Here is a 25,770-nt window from a genome sequence, read left to right on the forward strand (position 1 = left end):
GAAACGCAGTTTCTTTGCAGGCCTGATCTGGCTGAAGTAGGACTTCTGCTCTGGGTGTGCTACTTTGCCCTAGAACTGAAAGGCACAACGTGCAGGCTTCTTTCCAAAGGGCGAGTTGGGCCCCACAGCATCTTGCTTCCAGCTCTTTGGGAAGCTAAGAAACAACTCGCTCTGCACAGTGCTCTTACAGCCTACCGGGAACATGTCTTCCAAAGGCCTGTGAAACGCAGTTTCTTTGCAGGCCTGATCTGGCTCAAGTAGGACTTCTGCTCTGGGTGTGCTACTTTGCCCTAGAGCTGAAAGGCACAACGTGCAGGCTTCTTTCCAAAGGGCGAGTTGGCCCCCACAGCATCTTGCTTCCAGCTCTTTGGGAATCTAAGAAACAACTCGCTCTGCACAGTGCTCTTACAGCCTACAGGGAACATGTCTTCCAAAGGCCTGTGAAACGCAGTTCCTTTGCAGGCCTGATCTGGCTGAAGTAGGACTTCTGCTCTGGGTGTGCTACATTTCCCTAGAGCTGAAAGGCACAACGTGCAGGCTTCTTTCCAAAGGGCGAGTTGGGCCCCACAGCATCTTGCTTCCAGCTCTTTGGGAAGCTAAGAAACAACTCGCTCTGCACAGTGCTCTTACAGCCTACCGGGAACATCTCTTCCAAAGGCCAGTGAAACGCAGTTTCTTTGCAGGCCTGATCTGGCTGAAGTAGGACTTCTGCTCTGGGTGTGCTACTTTGCCCTAGAGCTGAAAGGCACAACGTGCAGGCTTCTTTCCAAAGGGCGAATTGGGCCCCACAGCATCTTGCTTCCAGCTCTTTGGGAAGCTAAGAAACAACTCGCTCTGCACAGTGCTCTTACAGCCTACGGGGAGCATCTCTTCCAAAGGCCTGTGAAACGCAGTTTCTTTGCAGGCCTGATCTGGCTGAAGTAGGACTTCTGCTCTGGGTGTGCTACTTTGCCCTAGAGCTGAAAGGCACAACGTGCAGGCTTCTTTCCAAAGGGCGAGTTGGGCCCCACAGCATCTTGCTTCCAGCTCTTTGGGAAGCTAAGAAACAACTCGCTCTGCACACTGCTCTTACAGCCTAGTGGGAACATCTCTTCCAAAGGCATGTGAAACGCAGTTTCTTTGCAGGCCTGATCTGGCTGAAGTAGGACTTCTGCTCTGGGTGTGCTACTTTGCCCTAGAGCTGAAAGGCACAACGTGCAGGCTTCTTTCCAAAGGGCGAGTTGGGCCCCACAGCATCTTGCTTCCAGCTCTTTGGGAAGCTAAGAAACAACTCGCTCTGCACAGTGCTCTTACAGCCTACCGGGAACATCTCTTCCAAAGGCCTGTGAAACGCAGTTTCTTTGCAGGCCTGATCTGGCTGAAGTAGGACTTCTGCTCTGGGTGTGCTACTTTGCCCTAGAGCTGAAAGGCACAACGTGCAGGCTTCTTTCCAAAGGGCGAGTTGGGCCCCACAGCATCTTGCTTCCAGCTCTTTGGGAAGCTAAGAAACAACTCGCTCTGCACAGTGCTCTTACAGCCTACCGGGAACATGTCTTCCAAAGGCCTGTGAAACGCAGTTTCTTTGCAGGCCTGATCTGGCTGAAGTAGGACTTCTGCTCTGGGTGTGCTACTTTGCCCTAGAGCTGAAAGGCACAACGTGCAGGCTTCTTTCCAAAGGGCGAGTTGGGCCCCACAGCATCTTGCTTCCAGCTCTTTGGGAAGCTAAGAAACAACTCGCTCTGCACAGTGCTCTTACAGCCTACCGGGAACATCTCTTCCAAAGGCCTGTGAAACGCAGTTTCTTTGCAGGCCTGATCTGGCTGAAGTAGGACTTCTGCTCTGGGTGTGCTACTTTGCCCTAGAGCTGAAAGGCACAACGTGCAGGCTTCTTTCCAAAGGGCGAGTTGGGCCCCAAAGCATCTTGCTTCCAGCTCTTTGGGAAGCTAAGAAACAACTCGCTCTGCACAGTGCTCTTACAGCCTACCGGGAACATGTCTTGCAAAGGCCTGTGAAACGCACTTTCTTTGCAGGCCTGATCTGGCTGAAGTAGGACTTCTGCTCTGGGTGTGCTACTTTGCCCTAGAGCTGAAAGGCACAACGTGCAGGCTTCTTTCCAAAGGGCGAGTTGGGCCCCACAGCATCTTGCTTCCAGCTCTTTGGGAAGCTAAGAAACAACTCGCTCTGCACAGTGCTCTTACAGCCTACCGGGAACATCTTTTCCAAAGGCCAGTGAAACGCAGTTTCTTTGCATGCCTGATCTGGCTGAAGTAGGACTTCTGCTCTGGGTGTGCTACTTTGCCCTAGAGCTGAAAGGCACAACGTGCAGGCTTATTTCCAAAGGGCGAGTTGGGCCCCACAGCATCTTGCTTCCAGCTCTTTGGGAAGCTAAGAAACAACTCGCTCTGCACAGTGCTCTTACAGCCTACCGGGAACATCTCTTCCAAAGGCCAGTGAAACGCAGTTTCTTTGCAGGCCTGATCTGGCTGAAGTAGGACTTCTGCTCTGGGTGTGCTACTTTGCCCTAGAGCTGAAAGGCACAACGTGCAGGCTTCTTTCCAAAGGGCGAGTTGGGCCCCACAGCATCTTGCTTCCAGCTCTTTGGGAAGCTAAGAAACAACTCGCTCTGCACAGTGCTCTTACAGCCTACGGGGAGCATCTCTTCCAAAGGCCTGTGAAACGCAGTTTCTTTGCAGGCCTGATCTGGCTGAAGTAGGACTTCTGCTCTGGGTGTGCTACTTTGCCCTAGAGCTGAAAGGCACAACGTGCAGGCTTCTTTCCAAAGGGCGAGTTGGGCCCCACAGCATCTTGCTTCCAGCTCTTTGGGAAGCTAAGAAACAACTCGCTCTGCACAGTGCTCTTACAGCCTACCGGGAACATGTCTTCCAAAGGCCTGTGAAACGCAGTTTCTTTGCAGGCCTGATCTGGCTGAAGTAGGACTTCTGCTCTGGGTGTGCTACTTTGCCCTAGAGCTGAAAGGCACAACGTGCAGGCTTCTTTCCAAAGGGCGAGTTGGGCCCCACAGCATCTTGCTTCCAGCTCTTTGGGAAGCTAAGAAACAACTCGCTCTGCACAGTGCTCTTACAGCCTAGTGGGAACATCTCTTCCAAAGGCCTGTGAAACGCAGTTTCTTTGCAGGCCTGATCTGGCTGAAGTAGGACTTCTGCTCTGGGTGTGCTACTTTGCCCTAGAGCTGAAAGGCACAACGTGCAGGCTTCTTTCCAAAGGGCGAGTTGGGCCCCACAGCATCTTGCTTCCAGCTCTTTGGGAAGCTAAGAAACAACTCGCTCTGCACAGTGCTCTTACAGCCTACCGGGAACATGTTTTCCAAAGGCCAGTGAAACGCAGTTTCTTTGCAGGCCTGATCTGGCTGAAGTAGGACTTCTGCTCTGGGTGTGCTACTTTGCCCTAGAGCTGAAAGGCCACAACGTGCAGGCTTCTTTCCAAAGGGCGAGTTGGGCCCCACAGCATCTTGCTTCCAGCTCTTTGGGAGGCTAAGAAACAACTCGCTCTGCACAGTGCTCTTACAGCCTACCGGGAACATGTCTTGCAAAGGCCTGTGAAACGCAGTTTCTTTGCAGGCCTGATCTGGTTGAAGTAGGACTTCTGCTCTGGGTGTGCTACTTTGCCCTAGAACTGAAAGGCACAACGTGCAGGCTTCTTTCCAAAGGGCGAGTTGGGCCCCACAGCATCTTGCTTCCAGCTCTTTGGGAAGCTAAGAAACAACTCGCTCTGCACAGTGCTCTTACAGCCTACCGGGAACATGTCTTCCAAAGGCCTGTGAAATGCAGTTCTTTGCAGGCCTGATCTGGCTGAAGTAGGACTTCTGCTCTGGGTGTGCTACTTTGCCCTAGAGCTGAAAGGCACAACGTGCAGGCTTCTTTCCAAAGGGCGAGTTGGGCCCCACAGCATCTTGCTTCCAGCTCTTTGGGAAGCTAAGAAACAACTCGCTCTGCACAGTGCTCTTACAGCCTACCGGGAACATCTCTTCCAAAGGCCAGTGAAACGCAGTTTCTTTGCAGGCCTGATCTGGCTGAAGTAGGACTTCTGCTCTGGGTGTGCTACTTTGCCCTAGAGCTGAAAGGCACAACGTGCAGGCTTCTTTCCAAAGGGCGAATTGGGCCCCACAGCATCTTGCTTCCAGCTCTTTGGGAAGCTAAGAAACAACTCGCTCTGCACAGTGCTCTTACAGCCTACGGGGAGCATCTCTTCCAAAGGCCTGTGAAACGCAGTTTCTTTGCAGGCCTGATCTGGCTGAAGTAGGACTTCTGCTCTGGGTGTGCTACTTTGCCCTAGAGCTGAAAGGCACAACGTGCAGGCTTCTTTCCAAAGGGCGAGTTGGGCCCCACAGCATCTTGCTTCCAGCTCTTTGGGAAGCTAAGAAACAACTCGCTCTGCACACTGCTCTTACAGCCTAGTGGGAACATCTCTTCCAAAGGCATGTGAAACGCAGTTTCTTTGCAGTCCTGATCTGGCTGAAGTAGGACTTCTGCTCTGGGTGTGCTACTTTGCCCTAGAGCTGAAAGGCACAACGTGCAGGCTTCTTTCCAAAGGGCGAGTTGTGCCCCACAGCATCTTGCTTCCAGCTCTTTGGGAAGCTAAGAAACAACTCGCTCTGCACAGTGCTCTTACAGCCTACCGGGAACATGTCTTGCAAAGGCCTGTGAAACGCAGTTTCTTTGCAGGCCTGATCTGGCTGAAGTAGGACTTCTGCTCTGGGTGTGCTACTTTGCCCTAGAACTGAAAGGCACAACGTGCAGGCTTCTTTCCAAAGGGCGAGTTGGGCCCCACAGCATCTTGCTTCCAGCTCTTTGGGAAGCTAAGAAACAACTCGCTCTGCACAGTGCTCTTACAGCCTACCGGGAACATCTCTTCCAAAGGCCTGTGAAACGCAGTTTCTTTGCAGGCCTGATCTGGCTGAAGTAGGACTTCTGCTCTGGGTGTGCTACTTTGCCCTAGAGCTGAAAGGCACAACGTGCAGGCTTCTTTCCAAAGGGCGAGTTGGGCCCCACAGCATCTTGCTTCCAGCTCTTTGGGAAGCTAAGAAACAACTCTCTCTGCACAGTGCTCTTACAGCCTACCGGGAACATGTCTTGCAAAGGCCTGTGAAACGCAGTTTCTTTTCAGGCCTGATCTGGCTGAAGTAGGACTTCTGCTCTGGGTGTGCTACTTTGCCCTAGAGCTGAAAGGCACAACGTGCAGGCTTCTTTCCAAAGGGCGAGTTGGGCCCCACAGCATCTTGCTTCCAGCTCTTTGGGAAGCTAAGAAACAACTCGCTCTGAACAGTGCTCTTACAGCCTACCGGGAACATGTCTTCCAAAGGCCTGTGAAACGCAGTTTCTTTGCAGGCCTGATCTGGCTCAAGTAGGACTTCTGCTCTGGGTGTGCTACTTTGCCCTAGAGCTGAAAGGCACAACGTGCAGGCTTCTTTCCAAAGGGCGAGTTGGCCCCCACAGCATCTTGCTTCCAGCTCTTTGGGAAGCTAAGAAACAACTCGCTCTGCACAGTGCTCTTACAGCCTACCGGGAACATGTCTTCCAAAGGCCTGTGAAACGCAGTTCCTTTGCAGGCCTGATCTGGCTGAAGTAGGACTTCTGCTCTGGGTGTGCTACATTTCCCTAGAGCTGAAAGGCACAACGTGCAGGCTTCTTTCCAAAGGGCGAGTTGGGCCCCACAGCATCTTGCTTCCAGCTCTTTGGGAAGCTAAGAAACAACTCGCTCTGCACAGTGCTCTTACAGCCTACCGGGAACATCTCTTCCAAAGGCCAGTGAAATGCAGTTTCTTTACAGGCCTGATCTGGCTGAAGTAGGACTTCTGCTCTGGGTGTGCTACTTTGCCCTAGAGCTGAAAGGCACAACGTGCAGGCTTCTTTCCAAAGGGCGAATTGGGCCCCACAGCATCTTGCTTCCAGCTCTTTGGGAAGCTAAGAAACAACTCGCTCTGCACAGTGCTCTTACAGCCTACGGGGAGCATCTCTTCCAAAGGCCTGTGAAACGCAGTTTCTTTGCAGGCCTGATCTGGCTGAAGTAGGACTTCTGCTCTGGGTGTGCTACTTTGCCCTAGAGCTGAAAGGCACAACGTGCAGGCTTCTTTCCAAAGGGCGAGTTGGGCCCCACAGCATCTTGCTTCCAGCTCTTTGGGAAGCTAAGAAACAACTCGCTCTGCACACTGCTCTTACAGCCTAGTGGGAACATCTCTTCCAAAGGCATGTGAAACGCAGTTTCTTTGCAGGCCTGATCTGGCTGAAGTAGGACTTCTGCTCTGGGTGTGCTACTTTGCCCTAGAGCTGAAAGGCACAACGTGCAGGCTTCTTTCCAAAGGGCGAGTTGGGCCCCACAGCATCTTGCTTCCAGCTCTTTGGGAAGCTAAGAAACAACTCGCTCTGCACAGTGCTCTTACAGCCTACCGGGAACATCTCTTCCAAAGGCCTGTGAAACGCAGTTTCTTTGCAGGCCTGATCTGGCTGAAGTAGGACTTCTGCTCTGGGTGTGCTACTTTGCCCTAGAGCTGAAAGGCACAACGTGCAGGCTTCTTTCCAAAGGGCGAGTTGGGCCCCAAAGCATCTTGCTTCCAGCTCTTTGGGAAGCTAAGAAACAACTCGCTCTGCACAGTGCTCTTACAGCCTACCGGGAACATGTCTTGCAAAGGCCTGTGAAACGCACTTTCTTTGCAGGCCTGATCTGGCTGAAGTAGGACTTCTGCTCTGGGTGTGCTACTTTGCCCTAGAGCTGAAAGGCACAACGTGCAGGCTTCTTTCCAAAGGGCGAGTTGGGCCCCACAGCATCTTGCTTCCAGCTCTTTGGGAAGCTAAGAAACAACTCGCTCTGCACAGTGCTCTTACAGCCTACCGGGAACATCTTTTCCAAAGGCCAGTGAAACGCAGTTTCTTTGCATGCCTGATCTGGCTGAAGTAGGACTTCTGCTCTGGGTGTGCTACTTTGCCCTAGAGCTGAAAGGCACAACGTGCAGGCTTATTTCCAAAGGGCGAGTTGGGCCCCACAGCATCTTGCTTCCAGCTCTTTGGGAAGCTAAGAAACAACTCGCTCTGCACAGTGCTCTTACAGCCTACCGGGAACATCTCTTCCAAAGGCCAGTGAAACGCAGTTTCTTTGCAGGCCTGATCTGGCTGAAGTAGGACTTCTGCTCTGGGTGTGCTACTTTGCCCTAGAGCTGAAAGGCACAACGTGCAGGCTTCTTTCCAAAGGGCGAGTTGGGCCCCACAGCATCTTGCTTCCAGCTCTTTGGGAAGCTAAGAAACAACTCGCTCTGCACAGTGCTCTTACAGCCTACGGGGAGCATCTCTTCCAAAGGCCTGTGAAACGCAGTTTCTTTGCAGGCCTGATCTGGCTGAAGTAGGACTTCTGCTCTGGGTGTGCTACTTTGCCCTAGAGCTGAAAGGCACAACGTGCAGGCTTCTTTCCAAAGGGCGAGTTGGGCCCCACAGCATCTTGCTTCCAGCTCTTTGGGAAGCTAAGAAACAACTCGCTCTGCACAGTGCTCTTACAGCCTACCGGGAACATGTCTTCCAAAGGCCTGTGAAACGCAGTTTCTTTGCAGGCCTGATCTGGCTGAAGTAGGACTTCTGCTCTGGGTGTGCTACTTTGCCCTAGAGCTGAAAGGCACAACGTGCAGGCTTCTTTCCAAAGGGCGAGTTGGGCCCCACAGCATCTTGCTTCCAGCTCTTTGGGAAGCTAAGAAACAACTCGCTCTGCACAGTGCTCTTACAGCCTAGTGGGAACATCTCTTCCAAAGGCCTGTGAAACGCAGTTTCTTTGCAGGCCTGATCTGGCTGAAGTAGGACTTCTGCTCTGGGTGTGCTACTTTGCCCTAGAGCTGAAAGGCACAACGTGCAGGCTTCTTTCCAAAGGGCGAGTTGGGCCCCACAGCATCTTGCTTCCAGCTCTTTGGGAAGCTAAGAAACAACTCGCTCTGCACAGTGCTCTTACAGCCTACCGGGAACATGTTTTCCAAAGGCCAGTGAAACGCAGTTTCTTTGCAGGCCTGATCTGGCTGAAGTAGGACTTCTGCTCTGGGTGTGCTACTTTGCCCTAGAGCTGAAAGGCCACAACGTGCAGGCTTCTTTCCAAAGGGCGAGTTGGGCCCCACAGCATCTTGCTTCCAGCTCTTTGGGAGGCTAAGAAACAACTCGCTCTGCACAGTGCTCTTACAGCCTACCGGGAACATGTCTTGCAAAGGCCTGTGAAACGCAGTTTCTTTGCAGGCCTGATCTGGTTGAAGTAGGACTTCTGCTCTGGGTGTGCTACTTTGCCCTAGAACTGAAAGGCACAACGTGCAGGCTTCTTTCCAAAGGGCGAGTTGGGCCCCACAGCATCTTGCTTCCAGCTCTTTGGGAAGCTAAGAAACAACTCGCTCTGCACAGTGCTCTTACAGCCTACCGGGAACATGTCTTCCAAAGGCCTGTGAAATGCAGTTCTTTGCAGGCCTGATCTGGCTGAAGTAGGACTTCTGCTCTGGGTGTGCTACTTTGCCCTAGAGCTGAAAGGCACAACGTGCAGGCTTCTTTCCAAAGGGCGAGTTGGGCCCCACAGCATCTTGCTTCCAGCTCTTTGGGAAGCTAAGAAACAACTCGCTCTGCACAGTGCTCTTACAGCCTACCGGGAACATCTCTTCCAAAGGCCAGTGAAACGCAGTTTCTTTGCAGGCCTGATCTGGCTGAAGTAGGACTTCTGCTCTGGGTGTGCTACTTTGCCCTAGAGCTGAAAGGCACAACGTGCAGGCTTCTTTCCAAAGGGCGAATTGGGCCCCACAGCATCTTGCTTCCAGCTCTTTGGGAAGCTAAGAAACAACTCGCTCTGCACAGTGCTCTTACAGCCTACGGGGAGCATCTCTTCCAAAGGCCTGTGAAACGCAGTTTCTTTGCAGGCCTGATCTGGCTGAAGTAGGACTTCTGCTCTGGGTGTGCTACTTTGCCCTAGAGCTGAAAGGCACAACGTGCAGGCTTCTTTCCAAAGGGCGAGTTGGGCCCCACAGCATCTTGCTTCCAGCTCTTTGGGAAGCTAAGAAACAACTCGCTCTGCACACTGCTCTTACAGCCTAGTGGGAACATCTCTTCCAAAGGCATGTGAAACGCAGTTTCTTTGCAGTCCTGATCTGGCTGAAGTAGGACTTCTGCTCTGGGTGTGCTACTTTGCCCTAGAGCTGAAAGGCACAACGTGCAGGCTTCTTTCCAAAGGGCGAGTTGTGCCCCACAGCATCTTGCTTCCAGCTCTTTGGGAAGCTAAGAAACAACTCGCTCTGCACAGTGCTCTTACAGCCTACCGGGAACATGTCTTGCAAAGGCCTGTGAAACGCAGTTTCTTTGCAGGCCTGATCTGGCTGAAGTAGGACTTCTGCTCTGGGTGTGCTACTTTGCCCTAGAACTGAAAGGCACAACGTGCAGGCTTCTTTCCAAAGGGCGAGTTGGGCCCCACAGCATCTTGCTTCCAGCTCTTTGGGAAGCTAAGAAACAACTCGCTCTGCACAGTGCTCTTACAGCCTACCGGGAACATCTCTTCCAAAGGCCTGTGAAACGCAGTTTCTTTGCAGGCCTGATCTGGCTGAAGTAGGACTTCTGCTCTGGGTGTGCTACTTTGCCCTAGAGCTGAAAGGCACAACGTGCAGGCTTCTTTCCAAAGGGCGAGTTGGGCCCCACAGCATCTTGCTTCCAGCTCTTTGGGAAGCTAAGAAACAACTCTCTCTGCACAGTGCTCTTACAGCCTACCGGGAACATGTCTTGCAAAGGCCTGTGAAACGCAGTTTCTTTTCAGGCCTGATCTGGCTGAAGTAGGACTTCTGCTCTGGGTGTGCTACTTTGCCCTAGAGCTGAAAGGCACAACGTGCAGGCTTCTTTCCAAAGGGCGAGTTGGGCCCCACAGCATCTTGCTTCCAGCTCTTTGGGAAGCTAAGAAACAACTCGCTCTGAACAGTGCTCTTACAGCCTACCGGGAACATGTCTTCCAAAGGCCTGTGAAACGCAGTTTCTTTGCAGGCCTGATCTGGCTCAAGTAGGACTTCTGCTCTGGGTGTGCTACTTTGCCCTAGAGCTGAAAGGCACAACGTGCAGGCTTCTTTCCAAAGGGCGAGTTGGCCCCCACAGCATCTTGCTTCCAGCTCTTTGGGAAGCTAAGAAACAACTCGCTCTGCACAGTGCTCTTACAGCCTACCGGGAACATGTCTTCCAAAGGCCTGTGAAACGCAGTTCCTTTGCAGGCCTGATCTGGCTGAAGTAGGACTTCTGCTCTGGGTGTGCTACATTTCCCTAGAGCTGAAAGGCACAACGTGCAGGCTTCTTTCCAAAGGGCGAGTTGGGCCCCACAGCATCTTGCTTCCAGCTCTTTGGGAAGCTAAGAAACAACTCGCTCTGCACAGTGCTCTTACAGCCTACCGGGAACATCTCTTCCAAAGGCCAGTGAAATGCAGTTTCTTTACAGGCCTGATCTGGCTGAAGTAGGACTTCTGCTCTGGGTGTGCTACTTTGCCCTAGAGCTGAAAGGCACAACGTGCAGGCTTCTTTCCAAAGGGCGAATTGGGCCCCACAGCATCTTGCTTCCAGCTCTTTGGGAAGCTAAGAAACAACTCGCTCTGCACAGTGCTCTTACAGCCTACGGGGAGCATCTCTTCCAAAGGCCTGTGAAACGCAGTTTCTTTGCAGGCCTGATCTGGCTGAAGTAGGACTTCTGCTCTGGGTGTGCTACTTTGCCCTAGAGCTGAAAGGCACAACGTGCAGGCTTCTTTCCAAAGGGCGAGTTGGGCCCCACAGCATCTTGCTTCCAGCTCTTTGGGAAGCTAAGAAACAACTCGCTCTGCACACTGCTCTTACAGCCTAGTGGGAACATCTCTTCCAAAGGCATGTGAAACGCAGTTTCTTTGCAGGCCTGATCTGGCTGAAGTAGGACTTCTGCTCTGGGTGTGCTACTTTGCCCTAGAGCTGAAAGGCACAACGTGCAGGCTTCTTTCCAAAGGGCGAGTTGGGCCCCACAGCATCTTGCTTCCAGCTCTTTGGGAAGCTAAGAAACAACTCGCTCTGCACAGTGCTCTTACAGCCTACCGGGAACATCTCTTCCAAAGGCCTGTGAAACGCAGTTTCTTTGCAGGCCTGATCTGGCTGAAGTAGGACTTCTGCTCTGGGTGTGCTACTTTGCCCTAGAGCTGAAAGGCACAACGTGCAGGCTTCTTTCCAAAGGGCGAGTTGGGCCCCACAGCATCTTGCTTCCATCTCTTTGGGAAGCTAAGAAACAACTCGCTCTGCACAGTGCTCTTACAGCCTACCGGGAACATGTCTTCCAAAGGCCTGTGAAACGCAGTTTCTTTGCAGGCCTGATCTGGCTGAAGTAGGACTTCTGCTCTGGGTGTGCTACTTTGCCCTAGAGCTGAAAGGCACAACGTGCAGGCTTCTTTCCAAAGGGCGAGTTGGGCCCCACAGCATCTTGCTTCCAGCTCTTTGGGAAGCTAAGAAACAACTCGCTCTGCACAGTGCTCTTACAGCCTACCGGGAACATCTCTTCCAAAGGCCTGTGAAACGCAGTTTCTTTGCAGGCCTGATCTGGCTGAAGTAGGACTTCTGCTCTGGGTGTGCTACTTTGCCCTAGAGCTGAAAGGCACAACGTGCAGGCTTCTTTCCAAAGGGCGAGTTGGGCCCCACAGCATCTTGCTTCCATCTCTTTGGGAAGCTAAGAAACAACTCGCTCTGCACAGTGCTCTTACAGCCTACCGGGAACATGTCTTCCAAAGGCCTGTGAAACGCAGTTTCTTTGCAGGCCTGATCTGGCTGAAGTAGGACTTCTGCTCTGGGTGTGCTACTTTGCCCTAGAGCTGAAAGGCACAACGTGCAGGCTTCTTTCCAAAGGGCGAGTTGGGCCCCACAGCATCTTGCTTCCAGCTCTTTGGGAAGCTAAGAAACAACTCGCTCTGCACAGTGCTCTTACAGCCTACCGGGAACATCTCTTCCAAAGGCCTGTGAAACGCAGTTTCTTTGCAGGCCTGATCTGGCTGAAGTAGGACTTCTGCTCTGGGTGTGCTACTTTGCCCTAGAGCTGAAAGGCACAACGTGCAGGCTTCTTTCCAAAGGGCGAGTTGGGCCCCAAAGCATCTTGCTTCCAGCTCTTTGGGAAGCTAAGAAACAACTCGCTCTGCACAGTGCTCTTACAGCCTACCGGGAACATGTCTTGCAAAGGCCTGTGAAACGCACTTTCTTTGCAGGCCTGATCTGGCTGAAGTAGGACTTCTGCTCTGGGTGTGCTACTTTGCCCTAGAGCTGAAAGGCACAACGTGCAGGCTTCTTTCCAAAGGGCGAGTTGGGCCCCACAGCATCTTGCTTCCAGCTCTTTGGGAAGCTAAGAAACAACTCGCTCTGCACAGTGCTCTTACAGCCTACCGGGAACATCTTTTCCAAAGGCCAGTGAAACGCAGTTTCTTTGCATGCCTGATCTGGCTGAAGTAGGACTTCTGCTCTGGGTGTGCTACTTTGCCCTAGAGCTGAAAGGCACAACGTGCAGGCTTCTTTCCAAAGGGCGAGTTGGGCCCCACAGCATCTTGCTTCCAGCTCTTTGGGAAGCTAAGAAACAACTCGCTCTGCACAGTGCTCTTACAGCCTACGGGGAGCATCTCTTCCAAAGGCCTGTGAAACGCAGTTTCTTTGCAGGCCTGATCTGGCTGAAGTAGGACTTCTGCTCTGGGTGTGCTACTTTGCCCTAGAGCTGAAAGGCACAACGTGCAGGCTTCTTTCCAAAGGGCGAGTTGGGCCCCACAGCATCTTGCTTCCAGCTCTTTGGGAAGCTAAGAAACAACTCGCTCTGCACAGTGCTCTTACAGCCTACGGGGAACATGTCTTCCAAAGGCCTGTGAAACGCAGTTTCTTTGCAGGCCTGATCTGGCTGAAGTAGGACTTCTGCTCTGGGTGTGCTACTTTGCACTAGAGCTGAAAGGCACAACGTGCAGGCTTCTTTCCTAAGGGCGAGTTGGGCCCCACAGCATCTTGCTTCCAGCTCTTTGGGAAGCTAAGAAACAACTCGCTCTGCACAGTGCTCTTACAGCCTACCGGGAACATCTCTTCCAAAGGCCTGTGAAACGCAGTTTCTTTGCAGGCCTGATCTGGCTGAAGTAGGACTTCTGCTCTGGGTGTGCTACTTTGCCCTAGAGCTGAAAGGCACAACGTGCAGGCTTCTTTCCAAAGGGTGAGTTGGGCCCCACAGCATCTTGCTTCCATCTCTTTGGGAAGCTAAGAAACAACTCGCTCTGCACAGTGCTCTTACAGCCTACTGGGAACATCTCTTCCAAAGGCCTGTGAAACGCAGTTTCTTTGCAGGCCTGATCTGGCTGAAGTAGGACTTCTGCTCTGGGTGTGCTACTTTGCCCTAGAGCTGAAAGGCACAACGTGCAGGCTTCTTTCCAAAGGGCGAGTTGGGCCCCACAGCATCTTGCTTCCAGCTCTTTAGGAAGCTAAGAAACAACTCGCTCTGCACAGTGCTCTTACAGCCTACCGGGAACATGTCTTCCAAAGGCCTGTGAAGCGCAGTTTCTTTGCAGGCCTGATCTGGCTGAAGTAGGACTTCTGCTCTGGGTGTGCTACTTTGCCCTAGAGCTGAAAGGCACAACGTGCAGGCTTCTTTCCAAAGGGCGAGTTGGGCCCCACAGCATCTTGCTTCCAGCTCTTTGGGAAGCTAAGAAACAACTCGCTCTGCACAGTGCTCTTACAGCCTAGTGGGAACATCTCTTCCAAAGGCCTGTGAAACGCAGTTTCTTTGCAGGCCTGATCTGGCTGAAGTAGGACTTCTGCTCTGGGTGTGCTACTTTGCCCTAGAGCTGAAAGGCACAACGTGCAGGCTTCTTTCCAAAGGGCGAGTTGGGCCCCACAGCATCTTGCTTCCAGCTCTTTGGGAAGCTAAGAAACAACTCGCTCTGCACAGTGCTCTTACAGCCTACCGGGAACATCTTTTCCAAAGGCCAGTGAAACGCAGTTTCTTTGCAGGCCTGATCTGGCTGAAGTAGGACTTCTGCTCTGGGTGTCCTACTTTGCCCTAGAGCTGAAAGGCCACAACGTGCAGGCTTCTTTCCAAAGGGCGAGTTGGGCCCCACAGCATCTTGCTTCCAGCTCTTTGGGAGGCTAAGAAACAACTCGCTCTGCACAGTGCTCTTACAGCCTACCGGGAACATGTCTTGCAAAGGCCTGTGAAACGCAGTTTCTTTGCAGGCCTGATCTGGTTGAAGTAGGACTTCTGCTCTGGGTGTGCTACTTTGCCCTAGAACTGAAAGGCACAACGTGCAGGCTTCTTTCCAAAGGGCGAGTTGGGCCCCACAGCATCTTGCTTCCAGCTCTTTGGGAAGCTAAGAAACAACTCGCTCTGCACAGTGCTCTTAAAGCCTACCGGGAACATGTCTTCCAAAGGCCTGTGAAATGCAGTTCTTTGCAGGCCTGATCTGGCTGAAGTAGGACTTCTGCTCTGGGTGTGCTACTTTGCCCTAGAGCTGAAAGGCACAACGTGCAGGCTTCTTTCCAAAGGGCGAGTTGGGCCCCACAGCATCTTGCTTCCAGCTCTTTGGGAAGCTAAGAAACAACTCGCTCTGCACAGTGCTCTTACAGCCTACGGGGAGCATCTCTTCCAAAGGCCTGTGAAACGCAGTTTCTTTGCAGGCCTGATCTGGCTGAAGTAGGACTTCTGCTCTGGGTGTGCTACTTTGCCCTAGAGCTGAAAGGCACAACGTGCAGGCTTCTTTCCAAAGGGCGAGTTGGGCCCCACAGCATCTTGCTTCCAGCTCTTTGGGAAGCTAAGAAACAACTCGCTCTGCACAGTGCTCTTACAGCCTACCGGGAACATGTCTTCCAAAGGCCTGTGAAACGCAGTTTCTTTGCAGGCCTGATCTGGCTGAAGTAGGACTTCTGCTCTGGGTGTGCTACTTTGCCCTAGAGCTGAAAGGCACAACGTGCAGGCTTCTTTCCTAAGGGCGAGTTGGGCCCCACAGCATCTTGCTTCCAGCTCTTTGGGAAGCTAAGAAACAACTCGCTCTGCACAGTGCTCTTACAGCCTACCGGGAACATCTCTTCCAAAGGCCTGTGAAACGCAGTTTCTTTGCAGGCCTGATCTGGCTGAAGTAGGACTTCTGCTCTGGGTGTGCTACTTTGCCCTAGAGCTGAAAGGCACAACGTGCAGGCTTCTTTCCAAAGGGTGAGTTGGGCCCCACAGCATCTTGCTTCCATCTCTTTGGGAAGCTAAGAAACAACTCGCTCTGCACAGTGCTCTTACAGCCTACTGGGAACATCTCTTCCAAAGGCCTGTGAAACGCAGTTTCTTTGCAGGCCTGATCTGGCTGAAGTAGGACTTCTGCTCTGGGTGTGCTACTTTGCCCTAGAGCTGAAAGGCACAACGTGCAGGCTTCTTTCCAAAGGGCGAGTTGGGCCCCACAGCATCTTGCTTCCAGCTCTTTAGGAAGCTAAGAAACAACTCGCTCTGCACAGTGCTCTTACAGCCTACCGGGAACATGTCTTCCAAAGGCCTGTGAAGCGCAGTTTCTTTGCAGGCCTGATCTGGCTGAAGTAGGACTTCTGCTCTGGGTGTGCTACTTTGCCCTAGAGCTGAAAGGCACAACGTGCAGGCTTCTTTCCAAAGGGCGAGTTGGGCCCCACAGCATCTTGCTTCCAGCTCTTTGGGAAGCTAAGAAACAACTCGCTCTGCACAGTGCTCTTACAGCCTAGTGGGAACATCTCTTCCAAAGGCCTGTGAAACGCAGTTTCTTTGCAGGCCTGATCTGGCTGAAGTAGGACTTCTGCTCTGGGTGTGCTACTTTGCCCTAGAGCTGAAAGGCACAACGTGCAGGCTTCTTTCCAAAGGGCGAGTTGGGCCCCACAGCATCTTGCTTCCAGCTCTTTGGGAAGCTAAGAAACAACTCGCTCTGCACAGTGCTCTTACAACCTACCGGGAACATCTTTTCCAAAGGCCAGTGAAACGCAGTTTCTTTGCAGGCCTGATCTGGCTGAAGTAGGACTTCTGCTCTGGGTGTCCTACTTTGCCCTAGAGCTGAAAGGCCACAACGTGCAGGCTTCTTTCCAAAGGGCGAGTTGGGCCCCACAGCATCTTGCTTCCAGCTCTTTGGGAGGCTAAGAAACAACTCGCTCTGCACAGTGCTCTTACAGCCTACCGGGAACATGTCTTGCAAAGGCCTGTGAAACGCAGTTTCTTTGCAGGCCTGATCTGGTTGAAGTAGGACTTCTGCTCTGGGTGTGCTACTTTGCCCTAGAACTGAAAGGCACAACGTGCAGGCTTCTTTCCAAAGGGCGAGTTGGGCCCCACAGCATCTTGCTTCCAGCTCTTTGGGAAGCTAAGAAACAACTCGCTCTGCACAGTGCTCTTACAGCCTACCGGGAACATGTCTTCCAAAGGCCTGTGAAATGCAGTTCTTTGCAGGCCTGATCTGGCTGAAGTAGGACTTCTGCTCTGGGTGTGCTACTTTGCCCTAGAGCTGAAAGGCACAACGTGCAGGCTTCTTTCCAAAGGGCGAGTTGGGCCCCACAGCATCTTGCTTCCAGCTCTTTGGGAAGCTAAGAAACAACTCGCTCTGCACAGTGCTCTTACAGCCTACCGGGAACATCTCTTCCAAAGGCCTGTGAAACGCAGTTTCTTTGCAGGCCTGATCTGGCTGAAGTAGGACTTCTGCTCTGGGTGTGCTACTTTGCCCTAGAGCTGAAAGGCACAACGTGCAGGCTTCTTTCCAAAGGGCGAGTTGGGCCCCACAGCATCTTGCTTCCAGCTCTTTGGGAAGCTAAGAAACAACTCGCTCTGCACAGTGCTCTTACAGCCTACCGGGAACATGTCTTCCAAAGGCCTGTGAAACGCAGTTTCTTTGCAGGCCTGATCTGGCTGAAGTAGGACTTCTGCTCTGGGTGTGCTACTTTGCCCTAGAGCTGAAAGGCACAACGTGCAGGCTTCTTTCCAAAGGGCGAGTTGGGCCCCACAGCATCTTGCTTCCAGCTCTTTGGGAAGCTAAGAAACAACTCGCTCTGCACAGTGCTCTTACAGCCTACCGGGAACATGTCTTCCAAAGGCCTGTGAAACGCAGTTCTTTGCAGGCCTGATCTGGCTGAAGTAGGACTTCTGCTCTGGGTGTGCTACTTTGCCCTAGAGCTGAAAGGCACAACGTGCAGGCTTCTTTCCAAAGGGCGAGTTGGGCCCCACAGCATCTTGCTTCCAGCTCTTTGGGAAGCTAAGAAACAACTCGCTCTGCACAGTGCTCTTACAGCCTAGTGGGAACATGTCTTGCAAAGGCCTGTGAAACGCAGTTTCTTTGCAGGCCTGATCTGGCTGAAGTAGGACTTCTGCTCTGGGTGTGCTACTTTGCCCTAGAGCTGAAAGGCACAACGTGCAGTCTTCTTTCCAAAGGGCGAGTTGGGCCGCACAGCATCTTGCTTCCAGCTCTTTGGGAAGCTAAGAAACAACTCGCTCTGCACAGTGCTCTTACAGCCTACCGGGAACATGTCTTGCAAAGGCCTGTGAAACGCAGTTTCTTTGCAGGCCTGATCTGGCTGAAGTAGGACTTCTGCTCTGGGTGTGCTACTTTGCCCTAGAGCTGAAAGGCACAACGTGCAGGCTTCTTTCCAAAGGGCGAGTTGGGCCCCACAGCATCTTGCTTCCAGCTCTTTGGGAAGCTAAGAAACAACTCGCTCTGCACAGTGCTCTTACAGCCTACCGGGAACATCTCTTCCAAAGGCCTGTGAAACGCAGTTTCTTTGCAGGCCTGATCTGGCTGAAGTAGGACTTCTGCTCTGGGTGTGCTACTTTGCCCTAGAGCTGAAAGGCACAACGTGCAGGCTTCTTTCCAAAGGTCGAGTTGGGCCCCACAGCATCTTGCTTCCAGCTCTTTGGGAAGCTAAGAAACAACTCGCTCTGCACAGTGCTCTTACAGCCTACCGGGAACATCTCTTCCAAAGGCCTGTGAAACGCAGTTTCTTTGCAGGCCTGATCTGGCTGAAGTAGGACTTCTGCTCTGGGTGTGCTACTTTGCCCTAGAGCTGAAAGGCACAACGTGCAGGCTTCTTTCCAAAGGGCGAGTTGGGCCCCACAGCATCTTGCTTCCAGCTCTTTGGGAAGCTAAGAAACAACTCGCTCTGCACAGTGCTCTTACAGCCTACCGGGAACATCTCTTCCAAAGGCCTGTGAAACGCAGTTTCTTTGCAGGCCTGATCTGGCTGAAGTAGGACTTCTGCTCTGGGTGTGCTACTTTGCCCTAGAGCTGAAAGGCACAACGTGCAGGCTTCTTTCCAAAGGGCGAGTTGGGCCCCACAGCATCTTGCTTCCAGCTCTTTGGGAAGCTAAGAAACAACTCGCTCTGCACAGTGCTCTTACAGCCTACCGGGAACATGTCTTCCAAAGGCCTGTGAAACGCAGTTCCTTTGCAGGCCTGATCTGGCTGAAGTAGGACTTCTGCTCTGGGTGTGCTACTTTGCCCTAGAGCTGAAAGGCACAACGTGCAGGCTTCTTTCCAAAGGGCGAGTTGGGCCCCACAGCATCTTGCTTCCAGCTCTTTGGGAAGCTAAGAAACAACTCGCTCTGCACACTGCTCTTACAGCCTAGTGGGAACATCTCTTCCAAAGGCCTGTGAAACGCAGTTTCTTTGCAGGCCTGATCTGGCTGAAGTAGGACTTCTGCTCTGGGTGTGCTACTTTGCCCTAGAGCTGAAAGGCACAACGTGCAGGCTTCTTTCCAAAGGGCGAGTTGGGCCCCACAGCATCTTGCTTCCAGCTCTTTGGGAAGCTAAGAAACAACTCGCTCTGCACAGTGCTCTTACAGCCTACCGGGAACATGTCTTGCAAAGGCCTGTGAAACGCAGTTTCTTTGCAGGCCTGATCTGGCTGAAGTAGGACTTCTGCTCTGGGTGTGCTACTTTGCCCTAGAGCTGAAAGGCACAACGTGCAGGCTTCTTTCCAAAGGGCGAGTTGGGCCCCACAGCATCTTGCTTCCAGCTCTTTGGGAAGCTAAGAAACAACTCGCTCTGCACAGTGCTCTTACAGCCTACCGGGAACATGTCTTCCAAAGGCCTGTGAAACGCAGTTTCTTTGCAGGCCTGATCTGGCTGAAGTAGGACTTCTGCTCTGGGTGTGCTACTTTGCCCTAGAGCTGAAAGGCACAACGTGCAGGCTTCTTTCCAAAGGTCGAGTTGGGCCCCACAGCATCTTGCTTCCAGCTCTTTGGGAAGCTAAGAAACAACTCGCTCTGCACAGTGCTCTTACAGCCTACCGGGAACATGTCTTCCAAAGGCCTGTGAAACGCAGTTTCTTTGCAGGCCTGATCTGGCTGAAGTAGGACTTCTGCTCTGGGTGTGCTACTTTGCCCTAGAGCTGAAAGGCACAACGTGCAGGCTTCTTTCCTAAGGGCGAGTTGGGCCCCACAGCATCTTGCTTCCAGCTCTTTGGGAAGCTAAGAAACAACTCGCTCTGCACAGTGCTCTTACAGCCTACCGGGAACATGTCTTGCAAAGGCCTGTGAAACGCAGTTTCTTTGCAGGCCTGATCTGGCTGAAGTAGGACTTCTGCTCTGGGTGTGCTACTTTGCCCTAGAGCTGAAAGGCACAACGTGCAGTCTTCTTTCCAAAGGGCGAGTTGGGCCGCACAGCATCTTGCTTCCAGCTCTTTGGGAAGCTAAGAAACAACTCGCTCTGCACAGTGCTCTTACAGCCTACCGGGAACATCTCTTCCAAAGGCCTGTGAAACGCAGTTTCTTTGCAGGCCTGATCTGGCTGAAGTAGGACTTCTGCTCTGGGTGTGCTACTTTGCCCTAGAGCTGAAAGGCACAACGTGCAGGCTTCTTTCCAAAGGGCGAGTTGGGCCCCACAGCATCTTGCTTCCAGCTCTTTGGGAAGCTAAGAAACAACTCGCTCTGCACAGTGCTCTTACAGCCTACCGGGAACATGTCTTCCAAAGGCCTGTGAAACGCAGTTTCTTTGCAGGCCTGATCTGGCTGAAGTAGGACTTCTGCTCTGGGTGTGCTACTTTGCCCTAGAGCTGAAAGGCACAACGTGCAGGCTTCTTTCCAAAGGTCGAGTTGGGCCCCACAGCATCTTGCTTCCAGCTCTTTGGGAAGCTAAGAAACAACTCGCTCTGCACAGTGCTCTTACAGCCTACCGGGAACATGTCTTCCAAAGGCCTGTGAAACGCAGTTTCTTTGCAGGCCTGATCTGGCTGAAGTAGGACTTCTGCTCTGGGTGTGCTACTTTGCCCTAGAGCTGAAAGGCACAACGTGCAGGCTTCTTTCCTAAGGGCGAGTTGGGCCCCACAGCATCTTGCTTCCAGCTCTTTGGGAAGCTAAGAAACAACTCGCTCTGCACAGTGCTCTTACAGCCTACCGGGAACATCTCTTCCAAAGGCCTGTGAAACGCAGTTTCTTTGCAGGCCTGATCTGGCTGAAGTAGGACTTCTGCTCTGGGTGTGCTACTTTGCCCTAGAGCTGAAAGGCACAACGTGCAGGCTTCTTTCCAAAGGGCGAGTTGGGCCCCACAGCATCTTGCTTCCAGCTCTTTGGGAAGCTAAGAAACAACTCGCTCTGCACAGTGCTCTTACAGCCTACTGGGAACATCTCTTCCAAAGGCCTGTGAAACGCAGTTTCTTTGCAGGCCTGATCTGGCTGAAGTAGGACTTCTGCTCTGGGTGTGCTACTTTGCCCTAGAGCTGAAAGGCACAACGTGCAGGCTTCTTTCCAAAGGGCGAGTTGGGCCCCACAGCATCTTGCTTCCAGCTCTTTGGGAAGCTAAGAAACAACTCGCTCTGCACAGTGCTCTTACAGCCTACGGGGAGCATCTCTTCCAAAGGCCTGTGAAACGCAGTTCCTTTGCAGGCCTGATCTGGCTGAAGTAGGACTTCTGCTCTGGGTGTGCTACTTTGCCCTAGAGCTGAAAGGCACAACGTGCAGGCTTCTTTCCAAAGGGCGAGTTGGGCCCCACAGCATCTTGCTTCCAGCTCTTTGGGAAGCTAAGAAACAACTCGCTCTGCACAGTGCTCTTACAGCCTACCGGGAACATGTCTTGCAAAGGCCTGTGAAACGCAGTTTCTTTGCAGGCCTGATCTGGCTGAAGTAGGACTTCTGCTCTGGGTGTGCTACTTTGCCCTAGAGCTGAAAGGCACAACGTGCAGTCTTCTTTCCAAAGGGCGAGTTGGGCCCCACAGCATCTTGCTTCCAGCTCTTTGGGAAGCTAAGAAACAACTCGCTCTGCACAGTGCTCTTACAGCCTACCGGGAACATGTCTTCCAAAGGCCTGTGAAACGCAGTTCCTTTGCAGGCCTGATCTGGCTGAAGTAGGACTTCTGCTCTGGGTGTGCTACTTTGCCCTAGAGCTGAAAGGCACAACGTGCAGGCTTCTTTCCAAAGGGCGAGTTGGGCCCCACAGCATCTTGCTTCCAGCTCTTTGGGAAGCTAAGAAACAACTCGCTCTGCACACTGCTCTTACAGCCTAGTGGGAACATCTCTTCCAAAGGCCTGTGAAACGCAGTTTCTTTGCAGGCCTGATCTGGCTGAAGTAGGACTTCTGCTCTGGGTGTGCTACTTTGCCCTAGAGCTGAAAGGCACAACGTGCAGGCTTCTTTCCAAAGGGCGAGTTGGGCCCCACAGCATCTTGCTTCCAGCTCTTTGGGAAGCTAAGAAACAACTCGCTCTGCACAGTGCTCTTACAGCCTACCGGGAACATGTCTTGCAAAGGCCTGTGAAACGCAGTTTCTTTGCAGGCCTGATCTGGCTGAAGTAGGACTTCTGCTCTGGGTGTGCTACTTTGCCCTAGAGCTGAAAGGCACAACGTGCAGGCTTCTTTCCAAAGGGCGAGTTGGGCCCCACAGCATCTTGCTTCCAGCTCTTTGGGAAGCTAAGAAACAACTCGCTCTGCACAGTGCTCTTACAGCCTACCGGGAACATGTCTTCCAAAGGCCTGTGAAACGCAGTTTCTTTGCAGGCCTGATCTGGTTGAAGTAGGACTTCTGCTCTGGGTGTGCTACTTTGCCCTAGAACTGAAAGGCACAACGTGCAGGCTTCTTTCCAAAGGGCGAGTTGGGCCCCACAGCATCTTGCTTCCAGCTCTTTGGGAAGCTAAGAAACAACTCGCTCTGCACAGTGCTCTTACAGCCTACCGGGAACATGTCTTCCAAAGGCCTGTGAAATGCAGTTCTTTGCAGGCCTGATCTGGCTGAAGTAGGACTTCTGCTCTGGGTGTGCTACTTTGCCCTAGAGCTGAAAGGCACAACGTGCAGGCTTCTTTCCAAAGGGCGAGTTGGGCCCCACAGCATCTTGCTTCCAGCTCTTTGGGAAGCTAAGAAACAACTCGCTCTGCACAGTGCTCTTACAGCCTACCGGGAACATCTCTTCCAAAGGCCAGTGAAACGCAGTTTCTTTGCAGGCCTGATCTGGCTGAAGTAGGACTTCTGCTCTGGGTGTGCTACTTTGCCCTAGAGCTGAAAGGCACAACGTGCAGGCTTCTTTCCAAAGGGCGAATTGGGCCCCACAGCATCTTGCTTCCAGCTCTTTGGGAAGCTAAGAAACAACTCGCTCTGCACCGTGCTCTTACAGCCTACGGGGAGCATCTCTTCCAAAGGCCTGTGAAACGCAGTTTCTTTGCAGGCCTGATCTGGCTGAAGTAGGACTTCTGCTCTGGGTGTGCTACTTTGCCCTAGAGCTGAAAGGCACAACGTGCAGGCTTCTTTCCAAAGGGCGAGTTGGGCCCCACAGCATCTTGCTTCCAGCTCTTTGGGAAGCTAAGAAACAACTCGCTCTGCACACTGCTCGTACAGCCTAGTGGGAACATCTCTTCCAAAGGCATGTGAAACGCAGTTTCTTTGCAGGCCTGATCTGGCTGAAGTAGGACTTCTGCTCTGGGTGTGCTACTTTGCCCTAGAGCTGAAAGGCACAACGTGCAGGCTTCTTTCCAAAGGGCGAGTTGGGCCCCACAGCATCTTGCTTCCAGCTCTTTGGGAAGCTAAGAAACAACTCGCTCTGCACACTGCTCTTACAGCGTAGTGGGAACATCTCTTCCAAAGGCCTGTGAAACGCAGTTTCTTTGCAGGCCTGATCTGGCTGAAGTAGGACTTCTGCTCTGGGTGTGCTACTTTGCCCTAGAGCTGAAAGGCACAACGTGCAGGCTTCTTTCCAAAGGGCGAGTTGGGCCCCACAGCATCTTGCTTCCATCTCTTTGGGAAGCTAAGAAACAACTCGCTCTGCACAGTGCTCTTACAGCCTACCGGGAACATGTCTTCCAAAGGCCTGTGAAACGCAGTTTCTTTGCAGGCCTGATCTGGCTGAAGTAGGACTTCTGCTCTGGGTGTGCTACTTTGCCCTAGAGCTGAAAGGCACAACGTGCAGGCTTCTTTCCAAAGGGCGAGTTGGGCCCCACAGCATCTTGCTTCCAGCTCTTTGGGAAGCTAAGAAACAACTCGCTCTGCACAGTGCTCTTACAGCCTACCGGGAACATCTCTTCCAAAGGCCTGTGAAACGCAGTTTCTTTGCAGGCCTGATCTGGCTGAAGTAGGACTTCTGCTCTGGGTGTGCTACTTTGCCCTAGAGCTGAAAGGCACAACGTGCAGGCTTCTTTCCAAAGGGCGAGTTGGGCCCCAAAGCATCTTGCTTCCAGCTCTTTGGGAAGCTAAGAAACAACTCGCTCTGCACAGTGCTCTTACAGCCTACCGGGAACATGTCTTGGAACGGCCTGTGAAACGCACTTTCTTTGCAGGCCTGATCTGGCTGAAGTAGGACTTCTGCTCTGGGTGTGCTACTTTGCCCTAGAGCTGAAAGGCACAACGTGCAGGCTTCTTTCCAAAGGGCGAGTTGGGCCCCACAGCATCTTGCTTCCAGCTCTTTGGGAAGCTAAGAAACAACTCGCTCTGCACAGTGCTCTTACAGCCTACCGGGAACATCTCTTCCAAAGGCCTGTGAAACGCAGTTTCTTTGCAGGCCTGATCTGGCTGAAGTAGGACTTCTGCTCTGGGTGTGCTACTTTGCCCTAGAGCTGAAAGGCACAACGTGCAGGCTTCTTTCCAAAGGGCGAGTTGGGCCCCACAGCATCTTGCTTCCAGCTCTTTGGGAAGCTAAGAAACAACTCGCTCTGCACAGTGCTCTTACAGCCTACGGGGAGCATCTCTTCCAAAGGCCTGTGAAACGCAGTTTCTTTGCAGGCCTGATCTGGCTGAAGTAGGACTTCTGCTCTGGGTGTGCTACTTTGCCCTAGAGCTGAAAGGCACAACGTGCAGGCTTCTTTCCAAAGGGCGAGTTGGGCCCCACAGCATCTTGCTTCCAGCTCTTTGGGAAGCTAAGAAACAACTCGCTCTGCACAGTGCTCTTACAGCCTACCGGGAACATCTCTTCCAAAGGCCTGTGAAACGCAGTTTCTTTGTAGGCCTGATCTGGCTGAAGTAGGACTTCTGCTCTGGGTGTGCTACTTTGCCCTAGAGCTGAAAGGCACAACGTGCAGGCTTCATTCCAAAGGGTGAGTTGGGCCCCACAGCATCTTGCTTCCAGCTCTTTGGGAAGCTAAGAAACAACTCGCTCTGCACAGTGCTCTTACAGCCTACCGGGAACATGTCTTCCAAAGGCCTGTGAAACGCAGTTTCTTTGCAGTCCTGATCTGGCTGAAGTAGGACTTCTGCTCTGGGTGTGCTACTTTGCCCTAGAGCTGAAAGGCACAACGTGCAGGCTTCTTTCCAAAGGGCGAGTTGGGCCCCACAGCATCTTGCTTCCAGCTCTTTGGGAAGCTAAGAAACAACTCGCTCTGCACAGTGCTCTTACAGCCTACCGGGAACATGTCTTGCAAAGGCCTGTGAAACGCAGTTTCTTTGCAGGCCTGATCTGGCTGAAGTAGGACTTCTGCTCTGGGTGTGCTACTTTGCCCTAGAACTGAAAGGCACAACGTGCAGGCTTCTTTCCAAAGGGCGAGTTGGGCCCCACAGCATCTTGCTTCCAGCTCTTTGGGAAGCTAAGAAACAACTCGCTCTGCACAGTGCTCTTACAGCCTACCGGGAACATCTCTTCCAAAGGCCTGTGAAACGCAGTTCCTTTGCAGGCCTGATCTGGCTGAAGTAGGACTTCTGCTCTGGGTGTGCTACTTTGCCCTAGAGCTGAAAGGCACAACGTGCAGGCTTCTTTCCAAAGGGCGAGTTGGGCCCCACAGCATCTTGCTTCCAGCTCTTTGGGAAGCTAAGAAACAACTCGCTCTGCACAGTGCTCTTACAGCCTACCGGGAACATGTCTTGCAAAGGCCTGTGAAACGCAGTTTCTTTTCAGGCCTGATCTGGCTGAAGTAGGACTTCTGCTCTGGGTGTGCTACTTTGCCCTAGAGCTGAAAGGCACAACGTGCAGGCTTCTTTCCAAAGGGCGAGTTGGGCCCCACAGCATCTTGCTTCCAGCTCTTTGGGAAGCTAAGAAACAACTCGCTCTGCACAGTGCTCTTACAGCCTACCGGGAACATGTCTTCCAAAGGCCTGTGAAACGCAGTTTCTTTGCAGGCCTGATCTGGCTCAAGTAGGACTTCTGCTCTGGGTGTGCTACTTTGCCCTAGAGCTGAAAGGCACAACGTGCAGGCTTCTTTCCAAAGGGTGAGTTGGCCCCCACAGCATCTTGCTTCCAGCTCTTTGGGAAGCTAAGAAACAACTCGCTCTGCACAGTGCTCTTACAGCCTACCGGGAACATGTCTTCCAAAGGCCTGTGAAACGCAGTTCCTTTGCAGGCCTGATCTGGCTGAAGTAGGACTTCTGCTCTGGGTGTGCTACATTTCCCTAGAGCTGAAAGGCACAACGTGCAGGCTTCTTTCCAAAGGGCGAGTTGGGCCCCACAGCATCTTGC

Source organism: Equus caballus, chromosome 4 (genome assembly GCF_041296265.1).
Source record: "Equus caballus isolate H_3958 breed thoroughbred chromosome 4, TB-T2T, whole genome shotgun sequence".
In the NCBI taxonomy this organism is placed as follows: Eukaryota; Metazoa; Chordata; class Mammalia; order Perissodactyla; family Equidae; genus Equus; species Equus caballus.